Raw genomic sequence first — 26313 nt, 5'->3', positions numbered from 1 at the left:
CCCACCCCCTGCTGTGGTCCCTCTCTCTCTCAAATATATAAATAAATAAAATCTTTTTTTTTTTTTAAATCTCAGTTCTCATTGACAGGGCTTGAGAGAGTCCCCACTTTCCCTCTTTCTCATCTCAGTCACAGAAGGTAGGCAGGATATTAGGGTATCGGAGAGCATAGGCTCATAAAGTTACACACCAGAGTTTGCAAGCTGGTCCCACCACCTAACACCATTGTGACCTTGGGCAAGACCCTCATGAGCAAAGGGGAGTTGTATTTAGTAGCACCTACCTCATGAGGTTGCTACGAACCCAGTGAGGTAAGGCATTTAGAATGGCCCTGCTACTTGGTAAATCTCAGAAAATCCGAGCTGCTATTCTTTTATTTTCCAGATCTTTCTCCTTGTATGTTCCTTTAATTACCTGGTTTCATTTAAAGAAATTATGAGGGTAGCGTTGTAGTTTGTTATGAAAGATTGAAGATGTGGTGACACAAATATTTCTGGGGGGAAAAAAGGGAACAGGGAAACTGGGGGGAACGAGAAATATATGAAATGGGAAAGATACAAAAATGCCCTTTAAAAAATTAAAATCACTTTGATGTTTGGGAACATGACATGTCCTATGCATAGCTTGCTCTTAGAATGCTTTATACAAACAACTGTAAAAGCATAGCTGATCTCAGCATTAACTATAAATCTATCAGTTGACTTAATTATTACATGTCTTGAATTCTTGTTGTGAATGGGGCTACAAGACATTGAAGGAATCTGAGCTGTCAGTTTGTGCCTATTTGTGAGAATCAGACAGAACCTAAGAACCGGGGGAGAAAGTCAGCCTTACAGTAAAACAAAGAAAGCCATTATGTTCTCTTCACTCAGGGTCCTCTACTGTTTCAAAAAAGATACAGAAAGCCCTGGTTTCCAGAAAAGGAGCTGAGAATAAAATGAACCCAGATTCACAGAGAACATCTTTTTTTTCCCCCCCACAGCTCTCATTAGTCTTGTTTTGTGTGGTGTCACTAACATAAATGTCTGCCCTTTCGTTTCTTTTTTATCACCTTCAAGGATTTTGGAAGAATGAAGTTTTGTCCCAACTAAAATTAATCGCCCTATCTTTCCCACGCTAGATTACTTCTAGAACAAATACATGTAATTTGTTCGTTCGCTCAGTAAATACTGATTAAGTCCCTCCCGCGTGGCAGGCGCGAGGTGGGGGGCATAAGGACACACATAGCCCCTGACCCTGAGCTGCTCACAGGCTGGGAGGGAGGGAGGCTTGCGGAGAAGTCAGTGTACTGGAAAGTTATGGGAGCAGTGCCTGGTGCTTCCAGGGGGGACCCTCGGGGACAGTGCCCATCCAGAGGGACAAGAGGCTAAGTCTGCCCATCAGTTGTGAGGGTTAGGAATGTTTTCAGGGGACACATTTGATGACTCCTTTTCAGATATGCTTTCCAAATAGACCTCCTTCTGTCCTATTCTGTAGGGCTTGGGGGCCTCTGAAGTCATCAGCGACCACTACTTTGCAAAGGCCTCTTAGAAATGCGGGAATAAAAACTAATGATGTAATGTATGGTGATTAACATAACATAATAAAATTTAAAAAAAAAGAAAAAGAAATGCGGGAATATTGGGCGCACCTGAGTGGCTCAGTCGTTTGGACATCTGCCTTGGGCTCAGGTCATGATCCCAGGGTCCTGGGATGGAGATCCACGTCAGGCTCCCTGCTCAGTGGGGAGTCTGCTTCTCCCTCTACCCTTCCCCCCTGCTCATGATCTCTCTCTCTCTCACTCAAATAAATAAATAAAATCTTTTTTAAAAATGTGGGAATATTTTTACAGTCTCAAAATTAGCTGATATCATCAGCGTTACTGCTTAAGAAATAGCGGACAGAGATGCTCAGCCCAGCCCCTCCTTCTTCACCTAGTCAGTATTTGATTCCCTGCCAAGCACCCCTGTAACTAGTTATCCTCATTTCCTTCAGGGAGCTCCCCAGGGGGAACCCAGAAGTCGTTCTTCTCAAGGACAATGATCTTCCTTATATGTAAAAGTCTTTTGGGTACCTCGCATTTAACATTAAAGCACGCCTTGCTGGGGCGCCTGGGTGGCTCAGTTGGTTAAGCGACTGCCTTCGGCTCAGGTCATGATCCTGGAGTCCCGGGATCGAGTCCCGCATCGGGCTCCCTGCTCGGCAGGGAGTCTGCTTCTCCCTCTGACCCTCCCCCCTCTCATGTGCTCTCTCTCTCTCATCTGTCTCAAATAAATAAATAAAATCTTTAAAAAAAAAAAAAAAAGCATGCCTTGCTTTTTACAAACACTCGCAGCAACTTATAGGGGACCCTCACCAAGATTCCCTACAGAGTTCCGGTGTTGGGGTCTTTCCCAGACATTCTTTTCTTTGTATTTCTTCTTGAAGATGGTAGCCACCTGAGTGGCTTTTATGGGGATGACCCAAGGTCACGGCCGAGGAAGGGGGTGAAGGGAACAGGAGTCCAGGTGGAAGGGGGTGAGCAAACAGGCTAGGTCATGGCTAGACAAGCTATGGAACCTCAGTGGCCTCCAAGGTTCCAGGAGCAAGGAACCGGTACAGAGCGGGTGGGGAAAGGCGGTCAGACTTGGCCACAACCGTCCCCTTCCTCCTCCATGTGAACACCAGGTGCTGAGCACAGTGCCCTCCTCTAACTTCTAGAAGCATTTATCATCTGTACTAGCTCCCCAGATTTAGGGACAAACAGGTTTAGAAATCAGGTTCCCAGGGAATGAGACTCGGAGATGGACGGGAAGGTGACTGGGAACACCCTCGGGTTCCATCGCTGACGGGGAGTGAGGCAAACAGGACTGGGCTGGGGAGGCGTTGAGCTGTGATATGGTCACAACAAAGGCCTCCACTCCCCCGTGGGGAGCTCTGGAGCTGGGATGGCCCCTCAGTGTCTAGAATTGGGGCAAGGGAGCCATACCCCAGCACTGACCAGTCCGTGGACGTGGGCTGCCCCAGGAGAAGGAGGTGACCTTGAGCAAGGACAGCAATTTCTGGAAAGGGACTCAACTCAGAGCCATGAGCCAGCTAATCCCAGCAGCTGGGGGAATGAGCATGCGAACACCCCACTGCAGAGGGGGATAAACAGTCCATCGTTACCTGAACTTCTCATTTTGTTCCTATGTTGGGTGATAAACACGCCGCTCTAAGTGTCCCCCACCACGCCCTGCCTCTTGAAGGCTCCCTGGACAGGATTACCAACTGGGCCTCTTACTACCAAAGTCCTTTATGCTACAGGGATGCCAACCGTGATAAACGGGCATGAGGAGGACTGTCCTCCTGGCTGGCGATGCCTCATCTTCCTAGAATCCTGAAAATCCGAACCTCAAACCCTGCTGAGCTAGAAACTCCTACAGCGGGTCTCGGAGTAGGCTCCCGGGCCAGCAGCCTCAGCATCACCTGGGAACTTGATAGAAATGCAAATTCTCGGGCCCCTGCCCAGACCTACTGAATCAGAAACTCCAGGGGTGGGGTCCCGTGATGTGTGTTCTGACAAGCCCACCCTGTGACTCAGGCTCACTAATTTGAGAAGCACGGTGTTAATAACGTGGCACACTATGTGTGGGAGGCAAGAGATCCTATGAATCAAGGGAGCCTATGAATCATGCCTCTGCAAGGGCTCACACCTGGCCAGGGAAGAAGAGAAAGACAAGAGCGGGAACGACAGAGAGTGTCAAGGGTCACCGGGTCCATCCAAGAACCCAGTGTGTCTTCTCTGGCCCAAGGGACAGGGGAAGAAGCCAGGCAGGCCCCGCCACGCAGCCCACACCCGATGCCACCTGAGCTGAGGCGTGACAAATGTGGAAGGGTGTCTTTGTTGGCACCCTGACTGTCGCTGCGTTCTAAAGGTCTCGGGGCTCGTTGTGGTTTTCCTTATTGCAGTTGAAGGGAGGCGCGCTGGGTGCTACTTCCTCGGCAGAGAAAAAACAACCTTCGGCCCAAGCCTCTCCCCTCTGTGGGAAGGAGAAGTGAAACGGGCTGTGGGCTGGGGAGGAAGGGGGGCTGACTGGGGTTTCTAGAGAGGCCGAGACTTTCTGGTTTAGTCGGACAGCACCACCTCAGCCATGCTAGGAAAACAGAAGTGGCTCCCTGCAAAATCTGCTCAGTTCCTGCCACTGCTCACGTAGCCAGGATTTACGGAAAACTGTACGCGCTCCCAGAAGACAGAGCCCTCTCTGATGGGTGCATGAGCCTGGCTAGAGGGAGCGGGGTCACCACCTGCCAGAGCGACACACGGACCCAGCCTGTATAACTCACGCAGAGGAGTCACTGATGCTGCCACAGAAAACGAGGAGCCACGGGCAGTGATAGAGGCTGTGATGGGGATCTAAGCGGGATCTGTCGGGAAGGAGCGTGCCCCGAAGGCTGCAGAAGAGCCCGAGGAGAAGCTCGAAGGAAGGACAGGCCCAGGAAGCCAGGAGAAAAGGAGAGGAAAAGGCGTGGGGGCCCCCCTGCAAGTGCAGGAGCAGAAGCAGGGAGGCAGGGAGGCCAGGGAGGCACGGGACCAGAGGGTCCTGCCAAACAAGCCAGAGGATGGGTCAAGGCCAGCCTAGGGAGCCTCCTCAACAGCATAGCCAGCTAAAACACAGGGCGCCTCGTTCAACTTGAATTTCAGATAAACAATCATTTTTAGTATAAGCATGTCCCCAATATTGCAAGACTTTTTGTTCTAAAATACCATCCACTGTTTATCTGAAATTCAAATGGGATTGAGCAGCCTGTATTTTTAGGTGCTACCTCGGGCAACCCTACTCCTCAAGCACTTATAGTTTATAGTTCTTCACTTGCTCCCCTGTAGTACCTGACGAGGTGGTTCCATTGCCGCCATCGTTCCCGTTTTACAAACGCGGCAACGAAGTCGCGGCCGCACGACTAGCAAGTCCGTCGCCCCAGCTTGTGCTCCTAACCTCTAAGCCACCATACAGAGGTTGGAATCCATCAGACCTTAATTCAAAATGCGGCTCGGCCACTTACTACTAATGACCCAGTGACAGTGACCTCTGGCAAGTGCTTGAGCCTCTTTGAGCCTCCGTTCCTGCCCCGTTGCGTTTTGTGAGAAGCGCTCAGGAAGTGGTACTTGGATACCGATGATCACAGCGGCGATGGTGCTGCTGCGGAGGAGCCTGGGGACCCAAGCAGAGGAGTCACTGATGCTGCCACAGAAAACGAGGAGCCATGGGCAGGCTCTGGGCTGGCAGCAGACGGGGACGTGTCTTCTCCCTTCTCATGCCTGCCTCCTCCTTAGGACCTGGTCTGCTCCGTCCTCTAACTTGTCTCCCTGCCCCCCACCCTTAAGCCCCGGACCAGCCCCTCCCATGGGTGTCAGAGGCATCCTGCCCCGAGCTCGCCTCCGAGTCCAGAGTCCCTTGTTGCTGGTGGTCGGGGTTCACTTCCAGCTCACGTTCCTGACTGTAAGCAGTCCAGGCCTTGCCACTCGTCTGTCAGCTCCTCAGATCGCTGCCCAGATGTGCCCACAACCCAGGTCTTGCTGCCATCAGGGAAAAAAATCCAACAGATGGAGCATTTTGCACCCATCGCAACAAACGGGTTCTCCTCCCTCTTACGTAACTCAGCCAAATTCAGCCTGCCGGCACGCATGCTCTGAATGCCTTTAATCGACAGATCTACTGAGTAAAATCAAGACAGAAAATATCTGGTGATTAGGTTCAGTGTTAGTCATTTCCTGCCTTCTCGGGTCAAGTCAGGTAGAAGCTTGTTCCTGGCCCCTCAGCTTCCCACTGAAGCCCCTCACTGCCCTGGGTCCGCTTACGGCGGGCCATCCAGACAAGCTGCCTCACCGCCTCCACCTGGGTTAGGTGTCCAAGGTGCTGGAGAGCTAGCCTGTGGCAAAGATGTCTAGTACCGTCACTGTTTACCTGTCTCTTCCTTATGATTTTTTACCACTAGTACTCCCTGGAGGCATTAATCCTAGTAAATAAACTAAACAATGTATGGCCAGTTCTCTCCTTAGAATTCTCTCTCCTCCAAGGCTGAAAGAATCACCATCACCTTGACCTTCAAGTTGCCCTCCCGATCCCAGCTCTCAGTCTGACCTGTGTGACTCTCCTGTTCCAGGTCATGACCAGATTCCTGCTCTTATGAGGCAAATAATATTTTTTTAAAGATTTTTTATTTTTATGTATTTGACAGAGAGAGAGCACAAGCAGGGGGAGCGATAGGCCGAGGGAGAGGGAGAAGCGGGCTCCCCGTGGAGCAAGGACCCCAATGTGGGGCTCGATCCCAGGTCACTGAGATCATGACCTGAGCCGAAGGCAGATGCCCAACCAACTGAGCCGCCCAGGCGTCTCAAGGCAAATATTTTTGACCCAGATTCCAACCATGTGGTCACTCCTGGTCTCTATTTAGCTCCCTCTCTTGACTTTTAGAACCAATGGCCCCTGGCTCCAACTTGCTCACTGGGCTCTGGGGCCATGCTTCCCTAACTGCCAATGCTGACGTACATCTCTTGTCTCATCTGTTCCCCAGCCCCCCTCCCCTGTGTGCTTCATGTGAGTTTCCAGCCCTCTTCAGACTCTCCCAGCCCTCGTGCTGAGCCCCACCCCCAGGACCCTCAGCCACCCACCCTGCAACACTGACGACGCCCGGAGTCCAGCCATCTGTCCCTCATCGAGTGTCCCTGGCTCCATGCCGAGCGGCACCGCATTGGCCCTTGGTTCCCTAGGAAACTGTAGGCTGAACTGGCTGCCAAGTCAATGGAGGGTTTCAGCCATGTGGTTGGCCACCTGGGCAGAACCCTTGCTGATTGCTTTCTTACCTATCACTTCCCCTTTGTGAGCTCTGAAGCCCAACCCTGTCTGAGTCACCCGGGCCTTAGAAACCTGTTCCTCTGGAGTCATTTGCAACTTGGAAACCCAGTCCTTCTGGGTCACGGGCACCTTGGACCTCGGATGAGTGTCCTGCATTAATTAAGTCTTTTTGTACTCTGAAATATTTCATCCTCTTCCTGGTGTTCCTCCAGGATGTCCTAGGCCTGTGAGCGCTGGACCCCAAGAGCTGGCCACCCTGTCCCTAGAACCCAAGTCTCTGAGTCACCAGAATCTTGGTGCCTTTCCCTAGATCAACAAAACCCTGTAGCTGTGTCAGAGTCCTGCCTTCATTCACCCTGCCCCCCCATTCACCCACTTATCCATTCACAAGTGTTCAGAAAGCATGTGTTTAGAGCCAGATAATGCGTTAGCTCAGGTTCCAAATAAGGAATGGGCAAGACATGGTTCCTAGACATAATTCTCCTTTACCCCTAGATACTTCTATTGGTTTTTCTTTAAAAGGGCATTTTCGTACACCATAACAATGGTCAAACTCAGAAAAACACTGATACAGTGCGATTGCTTAACCTATAAACTTTATTTTATATGGTTTCTGGAGCTCATCATAGCACAGTAAGAAGCATCAAAGTAGATCTAATTCATTTCAACCATGTAAACAGTGTCACAGTAGGGTTGGGGCAAATTCAAGGTAACAGGGAGCGCCTGGGAAGGGCATAATTCCTGCCCTGGGGTGCAGGGAATGTCTCCCGAAGTGAGTCTAAGCTGAATGGCCGGTGAGTCCAAGTGGGAGGTGGCGCTCCAGATCTCAGCTGTGAAACCTCAAGGAGAGAGAGCAACTCAACTGGGAAATGAAAAATCGTCAACGTGACTGGGGCAGTTGGAGAGGTAGGCAGGACCTGATCATCCAGAAGGAGTCGGTTGGTATCCTGAGGGCGATGAGGAGGCACTGAGAGATTCTAAGTAGCACCCACCTCACCCACTCTATTCTTCATGCTCAGATCCGCACTTTGGGAAGCTCGCTCCACCATCATCATGGAGAATAAATTAGAGGGAAGGCGAGGTTCTGGGCAGGAATAGGTGACTGTGGCAGGATTCCATGCCTGTGATGATAATGGCCTGAACCAAAGAAGTAGTAAAATGTACTGGGAGCCTAAGATCAATGGGACTTATGATTGTGCACCAAGTGTGAGGGCAAGGGAGGAGTCTAGAATGATGCCCAGGAGCCTGGGAGCACGGTGATGTCACAGACTGTCATCAGGGGACAGAGGAGGAAGGGGTCAGGGGAACGGGCAGCAGGAAGAGCAGAGCTGAGGCACATCCTGTGAGGGAGCTGTGTCTTCAGGAGCTGTCTTGGCCAGAGACGGATGTCTACGACATAGCAGCAAGAGAGGAGGAACAGAAGCCAGGAGCACGGCTGAATGGGAAGAGCAGAGACTGATGATGGAGCCGAGGAAAGATCAGCATTTAGAGACAGACAGAAATCCATATAGTCCAAAGTATCTCCCATACGGGATACTTAGCAATTGTGATGGAAAAAAAGTAACTTTACAACAGAGAAACCTGGCAGACACCACTTTAACCAAATGATCAACATTACCATTGCCAGGAATGGGACAAATAGCCATCACATGCCTCCGAATATGATGCATGGAGAAGGACACAACATCACTTCTGTAATATTCCTGCCCCAAGTGCAGAATCTGAGTCTAATCATCTGGGAACATCAGACAAACCCTTACTGAAGGACATTCTACAAAATAACTACCCCGTACTCTTCAAAGACGCCAAGATTATGAAAGACAAAGAAAGAGGGGCACCTGGCTGACTTAGTTGGAAGAGCGTGTGACTCTTGATCTTGGGGTCGTGAGTGTTCAAGCCCCACGTTGGGTGCAGAGATTACTTAAAAAATTTTTTCTTAAAGAAAAGAAAGAAAGCTTGAGAAACTGTTCTGGATTAAAGGATACTAAGGAACGAACAAAAACTAAAGAATTCAATGTATAATCCTGGATTAAATCCCAGACCAGAAGAAAAAAGTCTTTTAAAAAATTTACTACTAATGTTACTTTGGGACAATTAGCAACATTTGACATAAAGTTCACAAATTAGACAATAGCACTGTGTCAGTGTTTTCCTGAGTCTAACCATTGTTATGGTGTGAGAAAATGCCCTTTTAAAGAAAAACCAATAGAAGTATCTAGGGGTAAAGGAGAATCATGTCAGCAATTCACTCTCTATGGTTCAGGAAAAAAGGTAATACAGATGGATAGATGGATAATGATAAAGCAAATGTGATAAAATGTTAACCTTTGCGGAAGCTGCATACAAGTGGACTGGAATTCATTGTGGCATTCTTTTCAACTTTTCTGTAAATCTGAAACTAATTTGAGGTTGTATTAAGTGCTAAATACTTTTTTTAAAAAAGATTTTATTTATTTGACAGAGATAGCGAGAGCAGGAACACAAGCAGGGGGAGTGGGAGAGGGAGAAGCAGGCCTCCCGCGGAGCAGGGAGCCCGATGCGGGACTCGATCCCAGGACCCTGGAATCATGACCTGAGCCGAAGGCAGATGCCTAACGACTGAGCCACCCAGGCGCCCCAAGTGCTAAATACTTTTTAAACGGAGTTGAAAACTGACTTGTCGTTTCTCTAAGAACTTCAACTTCCATCTCCACCCCTTCCTCCCCTTTGCAATGTAACTATCCCTTCATTCTTTTGGAGCTCATCCCAGCATTCTTTTATAAGTTGTGCTTCTAGGGGCGCCTGGGTGGCTCAGTCGTTAAACGTCTGCCTTCAGCTCAGGTTATGATCTCAGGGTCCTGGAATCGAGCCCCGCATCAGGCTCCCTGCTCAGCAGGAAGCCTGCTTCTCTCTCTCCCTCTGCCTGCCTCTCTGCCTACTTGTGCTCTCTATCTCTCTGCCAAATAAATAAAATCTTTTTTTTAAAAAATTGTGCTTCTCATGTATATAACATAAAAATTGCCATTTTAACCATTTTTAAGGGTACAGTTCAGTAGCGTTAAGCATATTTACACTGTTGTGCAACAGATCTCTGTAAGTCTGAAATTATATTTTTTTAAAGATTTTATTTGTAAGTAATCTCTACACCCAATGCAGGGGCTCGAACTCACAACCTTGAGATCAAGAGTCACATACTCTACTGACTGAGCCAGACAGGCTCCCCAGTCTGAAATTATTTTAAAAGAAAAGTTAAGAAAAGAAGGCAGAAACGGCGCCCAAGGAGGAGACAGAAAGAAGGTACGGATGGATGCAAAGGAGAAACAGTGGACCATGAGGTGCTAACAGCCCAGGGAGGAGAGTGTCAAGGGGATGTTTGTGGTCCGAGGGGTCAATGCTGCGGAAAGGCCACATAAATGTAAGGGGGAGACAAGGCAAACAAACCCTGCAAGTTTTGCTCTAGAAAACTCTCCATTCTCCATCCACGGGTGCTACTGGTAGGGAGGGAAGCCTAGAATATTCTTTGACACCACTGACTCCATGAAAGAGAAGATGGCTGCAGAGTTTCTGCCGGTGTTCCCTGTGGCTGAAGGTGGAGACCAAGGGGTAGCCTGCATTTTGGTTTGGAAGGTGTCTCATGGGCCCACGGCTCACCCCCCGGTAACCCCTCTCACCACCCTCACCTGAGAAGGAGAGCTGAATCCAAAGGGAACTGAAGTTACCCTGTGTAGAGCTGGGTAAGTGTTATTTCATGGGCTCCCGGTGCCCCGGTGACCCCAGAGGTGCGACCTTGGGATGGACCTTGGCATTATGGGAAACAATGAATGTGGGAGGAAATTCTCTGTAGGGAGCAAGAAGGCTCCAGCAACAGAGCAGGAGACCGGCCAAGAAGAGAGGCTGCTGGAAAGAGGTTCCCCTGGGCCACTGGCCAGCAGACATCAGGAACGTGGGTTCACACCTGGTGTTCTCCACGCTCTCCATGCCATCATTCCCAGGATTTAATAATAGCCTCTTCCACCCAGTGCTGCTGGCCGAGTGGTGTCCTTGGACATGAAGACAAGGGCTGTGTTCATATCTGGGAATGACTCGAATCAGAGAGTGAGGCTTGAGACAGCCACAGGAACAGGACGGGAATACTTCAGAGAGAAAACTGCAAGAGTTTAAAAACATATGCAAACCATATGCCTTCAGGAATATTGGGGATCATGCCCCACTTATACATGTTACACCCACATGCTGAATCTTCCTTTGTTAATTAAAGAGTGACCTCGGGCAGTCAAAGGAACTAGGGACATTCAGGCCACAGAACTGAAACCGGTTATTGGGGATGTCCATGACCTTGGCAAGAGCAGATTCAGCACAGAGCTTTGGCAAAAACCCCCTCCAGAGAGCCAGCAGAGCACAGGTGGGGAGAAAGGAAAGGCAGCCTATGTACAACTCATTCAAGGTTTATGGCTGTGAAAAGGAGGAGGACATTGCTAGCGAGAGTCGTCTGCCTAGAAACAGAATTTTGTCTCAAGATGAGAAAGACTTCGAGTGAGGGGGAAAGCCAGTAAGGAGGGAAAGACTGAAGATTTAGGGGAGAAACTAAACAACAGCAGTGAGATTTGGTTGGTTCTAGGGCATTGCTCATTGGAAAGAATGTCAAACCCCTACAGGATAGGGGCTCAGTCCAAAAACCATCCGGGTGATGCTCCAGAGTTCAGCATCATCATTTTTATCTTGAGCCTTGGGAACCAACTGGCTGAGTCACTAAGACCAAGCCATTCTCCTCTACCTTTTCTGTTTGGTGGTGTGGGACCCTCTGCTCAACAGGTGACACTAGACTAAGGCTTCCTCATGGCCAACCTTCATATACTTGGTTACATTTAATTCTCACAGCAGCCCCCAAGTAGGCATTACCCCCCATTTTATAGATGAGCACGTTGAGGCTCAGAGAGATTGAAGAACAAGCAGCAAATAGCAGAGGAGGAACACAAGCCTGGACCTTATCCCAAAGTTCATTGTTTCCTCACTCCAGCCCTTGGGAAATATATTCTAATGCCCCCGAGTTAAGAAAATTATGTCCGATTACCTACAAAATCGATAGTTATTACCAAGCTTTTTAGCTGACACCTCCCTGGGTTTTCCGAATTACAGAAATGGGTGCTTCTATCTCTAGAACCACAGAAACCTGAGCCCACATAACCTGTTCGAGTTGCTTCTCTCAAAACCCAGAAACTTTTCACCATTGCTCCTGAAATTTCTCCCCCAGGCCATGGAGCTTTAGAACTGCTGAGAAAGCGGGATGCCTGGGTGGCTCAGTCGTTAAGCATCTGCCTTCGGCTCAGGTCATGATCTCAGGGTCCTGGGATCGAGCCCCGCATCGGGCTCCCTGCTCCGCAGGAAGCCTGCTTCTCCCTCTCCCACTCTCCCTGCTTGTATTCCCTCTCTCGCTGTGTCTCTTTCAAATAAATAAATAAAATCTTAAAAAAAAAAAAGAACTGCTGAGAAAGTGGATAAAAGAAGAGCAGGTCTTGGCGTGGGCCTCCAGGGGCTCCAGCAACAGAGCGGGAGACTAGCCAAGAGGTCACAGTTCTAGGTGCTCCTGTTCATCTCTGAGGCACCTCCAAGAAACCCCAGGACGTCGTGGAACACCGTTTAACAGCCACGGCTTTTGGTCAGAAAGTCTAGCTTTTTTCCTTTTTTAGTGAAGACACTGAAGCCCAAAGAAGTGATCTGCCTAGGGCCGGTCACCAGAGAGTTAAGTGCATTACAAATCCCAATAACCTGTTTATTTCACAGCTGTGAAATCCAGCTTTCTCTGATAGAGACTGCTAGATGCCCGCCCAACCCAACAGCAACGCTGTTTCTCCCCCTTGGTAACAGAACCCCAAGTTTATTCAGAGTAGCATTACACCCTGTTGATGGACTAATTTTCCCACCTCCCTTCAGCTGGATCCAGCCATTAAGTTCTAGCCAGTGAATTGCAAGCAAAAAGTATAGTATGGTTCTTCCAGGAAAGTCTCTTTAAAAGAAGGTATAGGCCCTTCTCTCTTTCCTCTCTCCTGCTGCTTGGAAGTCAGTTGTGACGTGTTACTGTGATATGTTGAAACAAAGTGGCCACCCTGCAGGTCCCACCTCTTACCATGGGCACCTTCCTATGATACCTCGATTCCCATGCTTGCCTTCCTCTGTTCCCATCCGACTCAGCAAGGGCCCATCTCTCTTTGTCCTTCTCCGAACACACACCACGAAACGGCACTCTTGTTCCCCCAACAGCGATCCAGTCACGGCATTGTCCCACCGTGTCATCTGTCCTGATTCCTCTCACCGATCCCTGCTTGCCCAGTCGACCCTGAGCCATTGCCCCTTCCCTTTGATTCAGCCAACTACTTTTCAAAGGTTTCTCCTCAGATGGATTCAGACCGGGAAGTCCCGAACATCCCCCAGGATAAGAACTTGTAAACTGAATCTCAGCAAAAAAGAGCAAAACACTTCCATCCCCACGTGTCTGAGTGACACGGCCATGAGCACGAGCCCTGGCTGGGCCACTTAGCAACTGGGTGACGCTGGGCCACTTAACCTTCCTTTGGCTGCTTCCTTGGCTGGAAACTGGGAATAACAGCATGTAACCTACCTCGTAGGGCGAAATGATGAGAAGCAGGTGAAGCCCCCAGAACAGTGCCTGCAGCATGATAGGTATTCAAGAAATACCATTTGTTATTATTTAACCATGTGTTACTCTTTTATACCTTCCTCCATCTTTTCGTGTTAAAAGCAAAAGCCTGGCTAGGCTCCGCCTCCCACCAGCCTCTGATTAAGGAGAGGCCTCATCGGGGCTTCCCGGTGCCTCGGTTATCAGTGTTTCTGTGGCTCCTGCCTCCTCCCCGTCCTGTCCTTCAAAAAGCCAAGCAACAGGGCAGCTCGCCTGTCCTCCCAGGTCTCCCAGGGCACATCCGTCCCCAGGTCAGCATCCATCGCACCGCCTCACTCAGATGATTCCTAGCCATTCTCTCAACTTAGAGGGGCCTTCAGGAGGATCTCTCCACTTCCAAAGCATTTTTAAAATACTTTTTTGTAAAAAAAAAAAAAACAAAAAACAAAAAACAAACACTTTAAAAAAGTAAACAATTTGGTGAATAATGTTGATTTGCTTTGTGAAATTTTAGGACAAAGCCAAGTTACCTTATCCATGTCATTAAAATACACACAAACACACACATTCCATTCCATTCTAAACTCATAGGCATCAAAGCACCCAGCTGAGGTCTGAACAGCATGTTTTTGCTAACGGTCTCCAGTTGGGAAGGAAGGACAGATCAGGTCTGGGAGCAAATCTCTGTGGGAAAACCACAGTACAGTTTGTCTTGGAGCAACTTGCTCCAGAGTCGAAATCCCAGTACCATTTAGAGATAGCTCTAACCAAGGAAAAACAAAACCTGAACATTTCTGAAAGAATGCATCAAGGTCTACTGCCTACAATCACTGCCGAACTTGCTATCATGATAGACAGAACTTTTATGCTTATTATTTGTAATGATAACAGCGATCCAAAAAAATCAGTAACTTTTCACTGTGCGGTTACTGGGTGCCCCGCACTGTTGTGCTTCGTGGGATTTGATTCATTTTACTCACGCAATTAACTTTTAGCGGAGGAGGTGCTCAAGAAGAAGGGCTCTCGGGTCACCTGGGTGGCTCAGTTGGTTGAGCGACTGACTCTTGGTTTTGGCTCAGGTCGTGAACTCATGGGTCAGGGGATCGAGCCCCATGTCGGGCTCCATGCTCAGTGCAGTCTGCTTGTCCCTCTCCCTCTGCTCTTTTCCCTGCTCACTCTCTCGCGCTCTCTCAAATAAATAAAATCTTTTAAAAAAAAAGGAAGGAAGGAAGGCTCTCAGTGGGACAGCTGTAATGACCCCAGGCCTTCAATTCCCCATCTATAAAGTGGGGGATAATACCAGCCAGGGACAGTGGTTGTGAGGATTAGATGAAATCATGTAGATAGAGCAGGTGAGCCCAAGGTTTTCCACTGTCATTTCAGAGGCATTGAGATTTGAATGACATATTTGAAAAATAGGCACTATATTAATTTTTTAAAACACAGCAGGAAATGGGAAAATTTAAGATTCTAGAGTATTTCAGTCTGCCCTTCAAGATGTCCGTCCTGCTGGAGGTGAACTTGGGAGTGGTGTTTGATCTCTTGGTCCCGGGAGCCAGTCTCTGCTAGCGTCATTCCACATCAAAGGAGACAAGGAGTAGTGGGAGAAACCGAAGTGCTGCCCACACTTCAAAGGCAGTCCTCTTCCGGAAGTTGCGAGGGCCTCCCAGGCAGGGTAAACAAGAGCTCCGCTCCGGGGACTCCCCGCGAGGTACAGCGACCTCCAAGACATCCCCCCGGCTTCCACGCTGGGACTTGGCACTTCCCGCCCGGGGTCCAAACAGCACGGCGGGGAACCAAGGGGCCGCCCTGTATAGAGAATGTTGGCCCGATGCCTTCCTCCCGCAGCAGGACATTAACGCGCGGCCAGCAGGCTCCGACTCAGAGTGGACCGTCCGCGAAGTCTCGGCCCCTGCGGGCGGTGGCCCCTCTCTTGCCTTCTGCGCACCGTCAAGTCCACTCGGACAGCTCTGATGCCTGTGCTTCCACCGGGTGCCTGACGCATGGCATGGCTAGGTTTCAAAATCACAACCAGAAATAAAGCACTATTTGGGGGCGGAGATGGCAGGGATGGGGGGCGGGGGGGAGGAAGGGGGTGTGAAGAAGGTGCCTAAAATGATCTGCTTTCTCCTGCACGGGTGCTCTGGGCCCAGCATGTGAAATCCCCCTCCCCGGCCCCCCGCCCTCCTGCCGTGGGCCCTCGGCTAAGCTGGCGGCGGACAGACCGGCCCCAACCCGTGGGTGGCCCACTTTTCAGTGACAGAGAGGAACAGAGACAGGTTGAGACGGCTTGGGGAATTTCGTGGCGCTCCCCAATCGGTTGGGGACATGGCCAAGCGTCGGCTGACCCTCTCGTGGGCCCCGGGGTACCGCCTTGGCCCGCTCGGACTCCTCCTCCCCACCGCGCGCCCGCGCCCCCACAAGACCTCAAGCATCCCCCTTGCCCCCCCCCCCGCGCGTTCACAGCCTCTCAACACCCTACTCACCCCCGGCCCACGCGCCCCTCCCAGACCCCCGAGCACATTCCCGACCCCCCCCCCCGCGGTCCCATCTCTAACCTCCCCCTCGGCGGGCGCACCCCCGGTTCGCTCCGGACCCCCCCCACCCCCCCCAGCCGAGCCGGCTCGGGGCGGGGGCCCGGATGCGGGGACGTGCCGCACGTGCGCCGCGCGGGGATTGGCAGCGCCGGCCCCGCCCGCGCCCCCGCGCGCCCGCCGAGCTCCCGGGCCCGCCTCGCCCAGGGACGCCCCGCGCCGCCGCGCCTGCGGCTGGTCCGGAGGGCGGGGGCTGCGGGGTCCGCCGGCCCCAGCGGCGCGGGAACAATGACCGCCCGACGGGAAGGGGGGGGCGCGGCCTCCAGGAAGCGCCCCGACTGCACCCGTGTTCCCTCGCTCGGCGGTGCTAAGACGAGCTTGCTCCGAGGAGCTGCAGATGCTGTTTCAAACGGGTGGAAATAGTTTCTGTAAGTGATGAAAAAATTTTCCGCTTTATGCGGTTGTTCGGCTGGGGCGCAGCGCAGTTAAGTCCCAGCGTTCTTCGGGAAGGAGCCAGGAGGTTTACTGCATCCTCCGACCTGTGAATTTCGGGGGGGGGGGGACAGTTAAGAAGGAGCCTGAGCATTTTACCGCAGCTGGCGGGGCTTGAGAGAGTGACAAAGGCACTGCTCCTGTCCGTGGCTCGGGGACTGATTCCCCCCCTCTGTTCAGGGAACCAGAAATGTGTCCGTTAAGGGACTGGTGACGGCTGGGCTTAGCCCCCGAAGGTTCCCCAAAGGAGGCGATTTGAGCGGAGGTTGTAGGTGCCCGGCCCAGGACTGGGCAGGACTGGAAGAGCAGCCTGGGATGGACTGGGGGAGGGGGAGGAGAAGGAGGAGGGAGCTCCCACGGGCTACTTGGGGACAGGAGGCAGCAAAGGCGCCCGCAGCCCTCAGTGATTCTCGGCTGTGACCCGCACAGGGCCTGTCGCTCCTCGTCCCAGCTGCAGCCAGCCAATGAAAGATAGACGCAGGGGACCCCCGAGCCAATGGAAACCTCCCGGCCTGCGGAGGACTTGCCACTGGAAACATTTATGGACACCTGGCCAAGAGGCTTCCCTTGGGGGTTGCCTTTCCAGAAGTCCAGGACAGGTGCGTATCAAGGGCCAAAATCCCAGGAGCGTGTTCAAGTACTCATTCTTTAGGATCAGAGCCCCTGCTGCTTGTAAAGACATACAAACGCCATTATAAAGGGCGAGGGAGCGAAGAAGAAAGGGAGGAGGGCAGGCGGGAAGAAACGTGCTCGCTGACCCGACCATCGTAGAAGCTGGTGAAGGGTTCCTCCCACTGTCCTATGCCCTCAGTCATTTTCCCCGCGATAAAGTTTAACACCTTGCATTTGTGTCGTGCTTTACAGTTTCCAGACGGCTTTCACATGAGTGATTTAGCTGGTAATCACTCTAACCTATAGTACTCATAGGTAACCAGTGGAGGAAGTGACACTCAGGCGTGTTCAACCATATACCCAAAGAGATGCAGCTGCCAGTGATAACGGTGGGACTAGAGCTCAGGGGTCCTGACTGCAAACCCAGGGCTCTTTAAATGCATCCCAGGAAGGAAACCAGGCCTGCTTTATGATTTCTGGTGCCCAGGGCACACCCAGCAATTAAAATGAAATCCAGAAGGATGAGGTTAATTTTGTTTCTTAGTCATCGCTCTTTCAAACTGTCCCCTTGAAACACCGGTTGGCTCTGCCATTATACACCTGGGTGTGAAGAAGAGATGTGACGGACTCACTGCGAGAAAAGCCAGTGCTGGAGGTAAGAACAGATTGGGGGGGAAAGGGGGTGAAGATGGGTCACCAACTGTGGCTTTCTTCCTTAGCCATACCTATCATTAGGTCAACTCAAGATCTGTGGCCCTCTGTCTTCTCTCATACTGGTTGCCCACTGGAGAGGTATTTTCTTGTCCCGGGCTCTGCCTGCACAAAATAGTCTACACCCAAGGGGCCGTCTGAAGCCTGCACCTCGGTCACGGCCACGGTCCCACCCCTGAGGAAACAAAGACACGCCCCCCTCCCACGGCCATGACAACATTGTTAAAATGAGTTTTGCTCCTAGAGGACGGTCACTTCAGCACTCACTGCGTCTCTGCCACAGTCCCAGATGAAGACTCTGGCGTGTTCAGCAAAGTGGGTAATCCTCAGTGGTCCCCAAGGCTGAATGGCCTTCACAGTCAAGCTTTTTAAAAATGCACATCACTGAACACGTCTCTGGGTTGGGATTCAGGAGGTCCTGGATGTGTGCTATTTGTTTTGTTTTATTTTATTTATTTATTTGCTAGAGAGAGAGAGCGAGCCAGAGCACAAGCAGGGGGAGCTGCAGGCAGAGGGAGAAGCAGGCTCCCCGCTGAGCAAGGAGACTGATATGGGGCTCCATCCCAGGACCCTGGGATCATGACCTGAGCCGAAGGCAGACTCTTAACCCACTGAGCCACCCAGGCGCCCCTATTTGTTTTGTTTTAAACACCCTGAAGTGATTTAGGTGATCGGCCAGGTTTGGAACGACTTTCATCTGAATTGGTGGATTATTGGTCAAGCGAGGAGCCTGTCATTGAGATGTTCGAATTGCATACGAATGGGCAGAATGACAACACCATTCATAGGAGAGTCCAAAAGGGAACTAAAACTGCTCACGGTAGGAAAATTCTGTGTTGAGTGTACGACCTTAGAGGAATATAGGGCTAGGGAACTGAGAATGGTTGGGGACTTATTTTCACTAAAATGAAATTAAAGAGTCAGTACTCTAAATAGAGATAAGGTCAGTGGCTTATATTTGCGTGACTTCTGATCAATGGGCTGTGTTTGCTTCATTTCCTTACTCTCTAGATGCACGCTGTTCCTCTAGTAACCGCTAGCCACGTGTGGATCCTGAGCACGGAAATGGGGCCAGTCCAAACTGAAATTGCTGTCCATGTAAACTGCACACTGGATTTCAAAGACTTTGGAAAAGTAACAGCTAATGGACACCTTTAGCATTGATTATGTGTTAAAAGAATATTTTGGATCCCCTGAGTTAAATACATAATTAAAATTCATTTCACCTGTTTCTTTTTACGTGTTTTTACTGTGGCTCCTAGAAAACTTTAAATTGCATATATGGCCTGTGGGGGCTAAATGCATTCTTGATCTGGGTGATGGAGATACACATGTATGTGTGTACGTGCTGAAATTCAACTAACTGTGCCCTTAAGCCTTGGGTACTGCACTGCTGTATATAAATAAAAATCAGTTTTAAAAAATTTAAAAAACAGGAACGCCTGGGTGGCTCAGTTGTTAAGCGTCTGCCTTTGGCTCAGGTCATGATCCCGGGGTCCTGGGATCGAGTCCCACATCAGGCTCCCTGCTCAGCAGGGAGCCTGCTTCTCCCTCTCCCACTCCCCCTGCTTGTGTTCTCTCTCTCTCTGACAAATAAATAAATAAAATCTAAAAAAATAAAAAATTTTAAAAACAAACTAACAATGGCTTCCTGTTGCATTTAGAACAAAAGCTAAGCTCCTCTCCGTGGCCACCCAAGACCTGGCCTACTCCTCTCCCTCACCGGACACCATTCTCCCCATGGCTCATTGACCTTGACGCTTTTCAGATGTGCTCGCCCATACCCATCTTGGGTATTTGCATTTTCCTCTGCTTGGAAGGTTTTTCTTCCAGATCTTCTTTGCTCCCATTCATGTCTCAGCTCAAACATACCTCCCTCTTCCCTGACTATCTATATTGGTTAGGATGTTTCTGGTCAAAAGAAACAAGAAACCCAAATTGGCTTAAACATTGAAGGGAATTTACTGGCTGTGAAACTATGAAGTCCAGAAGCAAATCAGACTCCAGCCAGGGTATAGTCAGGGCGCTGGATCCTTTTTACTATGATTCTCTCGGGGCTCCCCTCAATAGGTCACCTTAATCCTCATGCTGACCTCCTATATGTTAGCAAAATGGCTTCAACGAGTCCTAGCTTCCCATCCCTATTCCACCTCATCCAGAAGGAGAGAGTGTCATGTCCTCCAACACTCAAAGGAAAGTCCTGAACTTCACCCAACCAATCCCTTAGCCCAGGAGAACCCCACACACTCACTGGTGTAACCCTGAACCAGTCACTGCTCATAGGACCCTAATTAGGCTTAGGCCATGAAAGCCCCATGCCACCCACATCTCAAGGCTACCATGTATTTGAGCGATTCGAATGGGTGCTGGGGAGGCAGCTGATGTGTCCACTAGACCACCCTACCACCTTAAGTCACTATCTAGACCAGTGCTTGGCAAACTTTTTCTGTCAAGAAAAATAGTAGATAATTAGTGTTTGTGAGCCTCCTGAGGGTTTGTTTGTTTTATAATCCTTTAAAATACATAAATCAGGGCGCCTGGGTGACTCAGTTGGTTAAGCAACTGCCTTCGGCTTGGGTCATGATCCTGGAGTCCCGGGATCGAGTCCCGCATCGGGCTCCCTGCTCGGCAGGGAGTCTGCTTCTCCCTCTGACCCTCCCGACCCTCCCCCCTCTCATGCTCTCTCTCTCTCAGTCTCTCTCTCAAATAAATACATAAAATCTTTAAAAAAATAAAATAAAATAAAATACATAAATCATTCTTAGCTCATGGGCCTTACTAAAATAGGCCAAGGGCCAGATTTGACCCAAGGGCCACAGTTTGCCAACCCTGATCTAGACCACTGTGATGCTTGGGATGTCCAAATTGACCTTATTAATTTGTTTCCCCTGACTACAGTGTAAGCTCCGTGAGAGCAGGAACCGTGTGTCTTATTCACCACTGTCTTCTCAACACTTAAAATGGTGCTGTGCCCAGAGATCTCAATAAATACTCACTGGATGAATGACGATAAAAACTTTATGGCAGGGGTGCTTGGGTGGCTCAGTTGGTTAAGCGTCTGCCTTCGGCTTGGGTCATGATCCCAGGGTCCTGAGATCGAGCCCCGTGTCGGGCTCCCTGCTTAGTGGGGAATCTGCTTCTTTCTCTGCCCCTCCCTCCTGCTCCTCTCTCTCTCTCTCTCAAATAAAGAAATAAAATCTTTAAAAAAAAAAAAAAAAGAACTCCCTCTAATTCTAAAACAACAACAACAACAACAAAACAAAACAAAGCAGAAAAAAAACAAACCTTTATGGCAGAGTAGCAGGACCCAGTGCCTCGCTCTGGCCTGGCTTTTTCTGCCTTCCCCGTCTAGAGGACACACCTGTCCCCTACTGGGCAGGACTGCTGCTGGTCCATGAGATGTCTTTATGCAAACCAGGAAAAGGTGACCCCTCTGGCTGGTGCAGCCCTGCCCCCAGGACCGTGGTGGGGGGGTGAGCACTGGATCGTGTACAGAGGCTCTGGGGTGGAGTTCTGAGTCAAGAGTTCTAACATCTCATCTTCTGATACTATTCCCACACCTCTATGGCAAAATCCTATGCGTGTGCTCTGCTTGCTGCTTTGATTCTCTGTTCTTTCACCAACTCCCAACACCCTCTTGTTCCAGTTTTCCACAAAATGACTGCCATTTGCATGTATTGAAGTGAAATTCTCATTCGGTACTTGGAACTGCAACCAAGTGTAACAGCGTGTGGTACAGGGTCAGTGTGTGGTTGGGGAGGGATTTCTGTTTTGTGTGCTTACTCCACCTCAAGAAAGACTGTGGGAAACTGGAAAAAGGGCCAGCCAAAGTTGTCAAGGACATAGGGAAGCTACCATAAAAACACAGAGTGATATGTTGAGGGTTCTTCCATCTGGGAAGACAAAGGCTACGAAGGAGTAGCATCTGTTGGATCATGAATGTTATGGTTAGGGTGGTCATGAACTCATTCACCAAATCCTGACCAGACCAGGGTGCTCTACTTAAAGCTTGAGAGAATTGCGTGTAGGAAGAATAGAAGAAAATCTGACTTCACTCGGTGGGTGGTAAGCTCATGGAACTCATTACCCCAAGTAGGAGTCAGGCAGGAAATAAAAATGCCCAGTAAGGCTGTGGAAGGCAGCTGTTGACAGATTTTAAGGACTTCCAAGAGGAAGGAGAAAATGCCTTGGGATATCAGGATGGGCTCTTAGAAGCGGCCAACAGGGGGCGTAACTTGCTGTTCACATGGCTTCCCTTCATCTCCCCAACAGGGACAGAGTTCTAAGCAGGACAAGACCAGGAGGCAAGGCTGCCCTCTACCCCACGGCCTGGGCAGTCTGGAAGATCACCTTGCTCAGGGGTAGGGGGCCTCACGGATCAAAGAGTGACTTTCCCAGGGCTCCTGGGTGGCTCAGTCGTTAAGCGTCTGCCTTCGGCTCAGGTCATGATCCCAGGGTCCTGGGATCGAGCCCCGCATTGGGCTCCCTGCTCTGCGGGAAGCCTGCTTCTCCCTCTCCCACTCCCCCTGCTTGTGTTCCCTCTCTCGCTGTGTCTCTCTCTGTCAAATAAATAAATAAAATCTTTAAAAAAAAAAGAGTGACTTTCCCAACTTGGGTTTCTGTAGGCCAGCTACAATCTATTGCTGGGAATCTGGAGGTCACTGAGACAGTGGAATGATGTTTGTGGAAACTTCACATAAATGTCTACTCAGTGGAAACTCACCTGTTGTCATTACAACAGCTAACATATCATGTACCGTGTGCTGTTATAAGTACCTATTCATTGAATCCTCATAACGACCCTGTAATATGGGTACTATTATTTCCTCATCCTATTTGACAGATGGGAAAACTGAGGCACAAAGAAATAACTTTTTCAAGGTCCCACAGCTAGTAAGGGATCCAGGATTCAAACTCAGGCTGACTGACTCTGGAGTGTATCATTTCCCCATGAAACTGGGGTTAAGGCCACTCCTACAGTTCTGCTGAGGAAGACACTGCTCAGCTCCAGTCGGGTGTTGTCATGAAGGAAGGCAAGCCCATTGGGACCATGTGCGTGTTTTCAAGAAAAGTCCTGAGAGTCAGCACTCGGTTCTGGATTGAACAAACCGGGCTAAATCCAGCCTAAAGTCATCTGGCTCCTGACTTCGGCTCTACCCACACCAGCCCTCCATGTCTTACAGACAGGATGCTGTTGTCCATGTCCGGGGGCAACCAAGTTACTAGGCATGCGCTCTGAGCAGAGCAGGGGAGCCTGGTAGGACAGACTCGTGGGGCTGGGATGCTTCTGTGACTGGGGCTCTGTCCCTAATGGAACAGACTTGGTGCCCCTATCACTAAGCAATGACTGGTAATCTCTCTGCTCCCTTGGCAGTTCCAGGACCCAGTGAATCCATGAGTGCCATCACAGAAAGCAGCATCTAAGGCTCTAACGCAGAGAGAGAGGTTGGATGTGTGGGAAGATTGGCTCTGTGGCATATAGCTTGATAGTCTCTAATACACACATAAAGCACACAGAATGTGCAAAACCCTGGGTTACACCTTAGATCTGGCATGTACTGAGAAAATGGGCAAGGCAGAGACAGGCCCAGGAGCCTGTGGCATCAGGTGGAGCCTTCATTCAAGGTCGCCCCATAGGGTTGGGCAGGTTGTGCACTGCAGCTCGAGTGCACAGGGAAGACTGGGTGCCTTTTTCTAGTTTGCACAAAGGCACTTTCTGTTTGCTAACTGAGCACTCCTGAGGCTGTGTCTGCCCAGAGGAAGGACCTTTTCTAATTCATATCAAGTCTCCATAGGTACCGTGGGGACCCTGAAGAAATTTGGGGCACTGTTCTACAGCACAGAGCCTGATGCACCACCTCAGGACAGGGCTCTGAGCTCAATGACGGGACCAAGCTCAGGACACCAGGATCCAGAGCCCTCACTCCCCTGTGCCCTGCACAGTCCCAACCAGCCAGTGCTCCTGGGGGGAAGAAGAGGGAGGGCAAGGAGGCCAGCCTGCAAGAGAACCTGGTTCAGCTTCCTCATCCCAACCCCCGTGAGGAGAGCAAGGTCTACCCAGCCCCTGGGAGCAGGAAGTGGGAGAAAAGGCCACACCCGGGCACACGACCCTTTATTGCACAAGAGCCCCACCCCTCATAAACGTGGCGGAAACAGTGTCCTGGATCCTGACCACACAGATTACAGCAGCCACCTGGAGGGAAGCCAGCAGAGGAGAGGGGCGGAGACTTTCTCTCCCCTACGGAACAGGGAACACGGTCTCATTCAGCCCTCACAATTTCCCTTTTCACCGGTCAGGACCCCGAAACGCATGCTCAAGGATAAGGAAGTAGGTCAAGGTCACATAACTAGTAAGTTGCAGAAGTGGGCTTTGAACCTGAAGCGGATGCTATGGCCCCTGCCCAGGCTCCCCTTCAGGGCTGATGACCCCTCACAGCCAGTCCCTCCCCAGGAACAGCCCTGCCTAAAGGCAGCCACCCCATCCCACACTGGCCCCCTCCTGGGGGCAACCCCAGTCCAACTCAGCCATGCTGGGGAGGGGGAGGGGTGCAAAACTCTAGTCCCTTGCTCCAGTTTGGGACAATTCTGAAGGGCCATCCTGGTGTCTGAGCTTCTGTTGCAACTGTTGCATGTCCACATCTCCCTCTGCCCAGTCCTGCTCCCCTCACTCTTAGAGCTGCTGCTGGGGGGGCACGCTCCCCGATAAACTCTCTGCATGCAAATCTCCCTCTTAGAATTGGCTTTTGGCACATCCCGCCTAAGACCCCTGCACTCCCTACCTCTATGAAATGCTGCCTCCCACCCCAAGCTTGCCAGGATGGAAGCATCCAGAATCCAAGTAGAGAGGGTGAGGCAAACCAGAGATGAGCAACAGCGGAAGCCACCGGCACCCCTAGGCTGGACAGACAGAAGGGCGGGGGCAGTGTTACCTGAGCCCGGGGATCGCCCAGCGGAAGCAAGAACCACAATGGGTCACGGCAGGTCCGTCTGGGAGGAGAAAACCTCTCCTGGAGACACACAGCCCTGAAGCTGGGAGTGGGTGGGTGAGATCCTGGCTCCTCCCTTCCTTCCTCCTTCAATTTTAGGATTATAGACTACTTACAAGCACACAGAGTGTATACCCAGGTTTAAATTTGCACATATTTAGGTACTATTTAAAACTAAAAATTTGGGGGCACCTGAGTGGCTCAGTCATTAAGCATCTGCCTTCAGCTCAGGTCATGATCCCGGGGTCCTGGGATCGAGCCCTGCATCGGCTCCCCCTGCTCAGCAGGGAGCCTGCTTCTCCCTCTCCCTCTGCCTGCCACTCCCCTGCTTGTGCTCTCTCCCTCTCTGTCAAATAAATAAATAAAATCTTAAAAAAAAAAAAACAACTAAAAATTTTAAGTCAGTCCAGGTCCCTTTTGAAAGGGAAACGTCGCTGTAGAATGATATGCTCCAGGAGCACCCCAAAGAACCACCAGCTGCAGCCCTAGCCCTGCACACCCTTAATGTCCAGACTGTCTATTGCTTTGATTCCCTCTGGATTGGGGGTGGAAAGTCCAAAATTGCCCAGGGAGCCAGAGGATTTTTAGAGCCAGAGGGTCCATCCTATGGAGGGGACCCCATAACTTTAGGGGACCATCACTCCAGGGGATTAAAGTCACCTCCTGGCTTTTTAATCTCAGCCTAGAAGGGGACATGTGGGCGCACAGTCTCCACCTCTGTGGTTCACAGGAGAATGACTGTCTGTGCACATCTTTTAAAATGCAGAGGAGTCGGGACACCTGGGTGGCTCAGTCGTTAAGCGTCTGCCTTCGGCTCAGGTCATGATCCCAGGGTCCTGGGATCGAGCCCCGTGTCGGGCTCCCTGTTCCGCGGGAAGCCTGCTTCTCCCTCTCCCTCTCCTACTCCCCATGCTGTGTTCCCTCTCTTGTTGTGTCTCCCTCTGTCAAATAAATAAAATCTTAAAAAAAAAAAAAAAAGACTTTCTCTCCCTCTGCCCTTCCTCCCCACGCTCACACATGTGTGCTCTCTCTCTAAAATAAATAAATATTAAAAAATAAAATAAAATGGAGAGGAGTCACTGGCATTGATAATAGATAGAATGTGAATATATGTGGTTCGTATCGTGTGGAGGGAAAGAGCCCCCGGCCTGTCTCCAGGGGAGGAAAACAAGGTCCAGTGGAGAGATGAGGACTGAGGAGCCCAGCCCAGCTCTTGGCTCCAAGGAGGCCAGGTCCGGCCCCGGAGACCAGCTGCCATCCGTTTGTTTTTCAGTGGGCTGGGGACCCGGGCTGAAGGCACATCTGCTTCTGTTTATTCTTTCTCCTTATCTTAACAGGCCCCCACCTATCACTCCCTGTTACCCCTCACCACCCCCGGAGCGCACAGGTGCCTGTTGCTGTCCCACGCAAAGACTCTCGGGGCCGGGGAGGGGCAGGGACAGGCTGGAGACTTGGTGTCCTGGGTGAAGGCTCCTCACTAAGCACCACCCCAGGTCAACGGGACGCTAAGGTCAGAGCGGCAAAGGGCAAGAGGAATAAAAGGCCGAAGACTCTCCTCCTGACAAGGAAAGCA

General features: G+C 50.7%; 2 long non-coding RNA genes across 3 annotated transcripts; one reads left to right on the top strand and one right to left on the bottom strand.

Moving 5' to 3' along the window:
• Positions 1-12634: 12634 nt before the first annotated feature.
• LOC135362051 (uncharacterized) lies at positions 12635-24787 on the bottom strand. Its single transcript, XR_010406342.1, has 3 exons — positions 24684-24787; positions 15964-16478; positions 12635-15417 (listed from the first exon to the last, which is right to left on the bottom strand). It is a non-coding gene; the product is annotated as an uncharacterized LOC135362051 (long non-coding RNA).
• Positions 16227-18985, top strand: LOC123835247 (uncharacterized). Of its 2 annotated transcripts, XR_008505224.2 has the most exons (4): positions 16227-16367; positions 16861-18069; positions 18222-18574; positions 18766-18985. It is a non-coding gene; the product is annotated as an uncharacterized LOC123835247 (long non-coding RNA). The 2 variants fall into 2 exon arrangements; XR_008505223.2 differs by having other exon boundaries at positions 16861-18574.
• Positions 24788-26313: the final 1526 nt, after the last annotated feature.

This window comes from Mirounga angustirostris, unplaced genomic scaffold (genome assembly GCF_029215605.1).
Source record: "Mirounga angustirostris isolate CCGP_5_RB_7025 unplaced genomic scaffold, mMirAng1.0.hap1 SCAF_12, whole genome shotgun sequence".
NCBI classification, from domain to species: Eukaryota; Metazoa; Chordata; class Mammalia; order Carnivora; family Phocidae; genus Mirounga; species Mirounga angustirostris.
The sequence above is the reverse complement of the archived record's forward strand: the minus strand, read 5'-3'. Positions and strand labels throughout refer to the sequence as shown.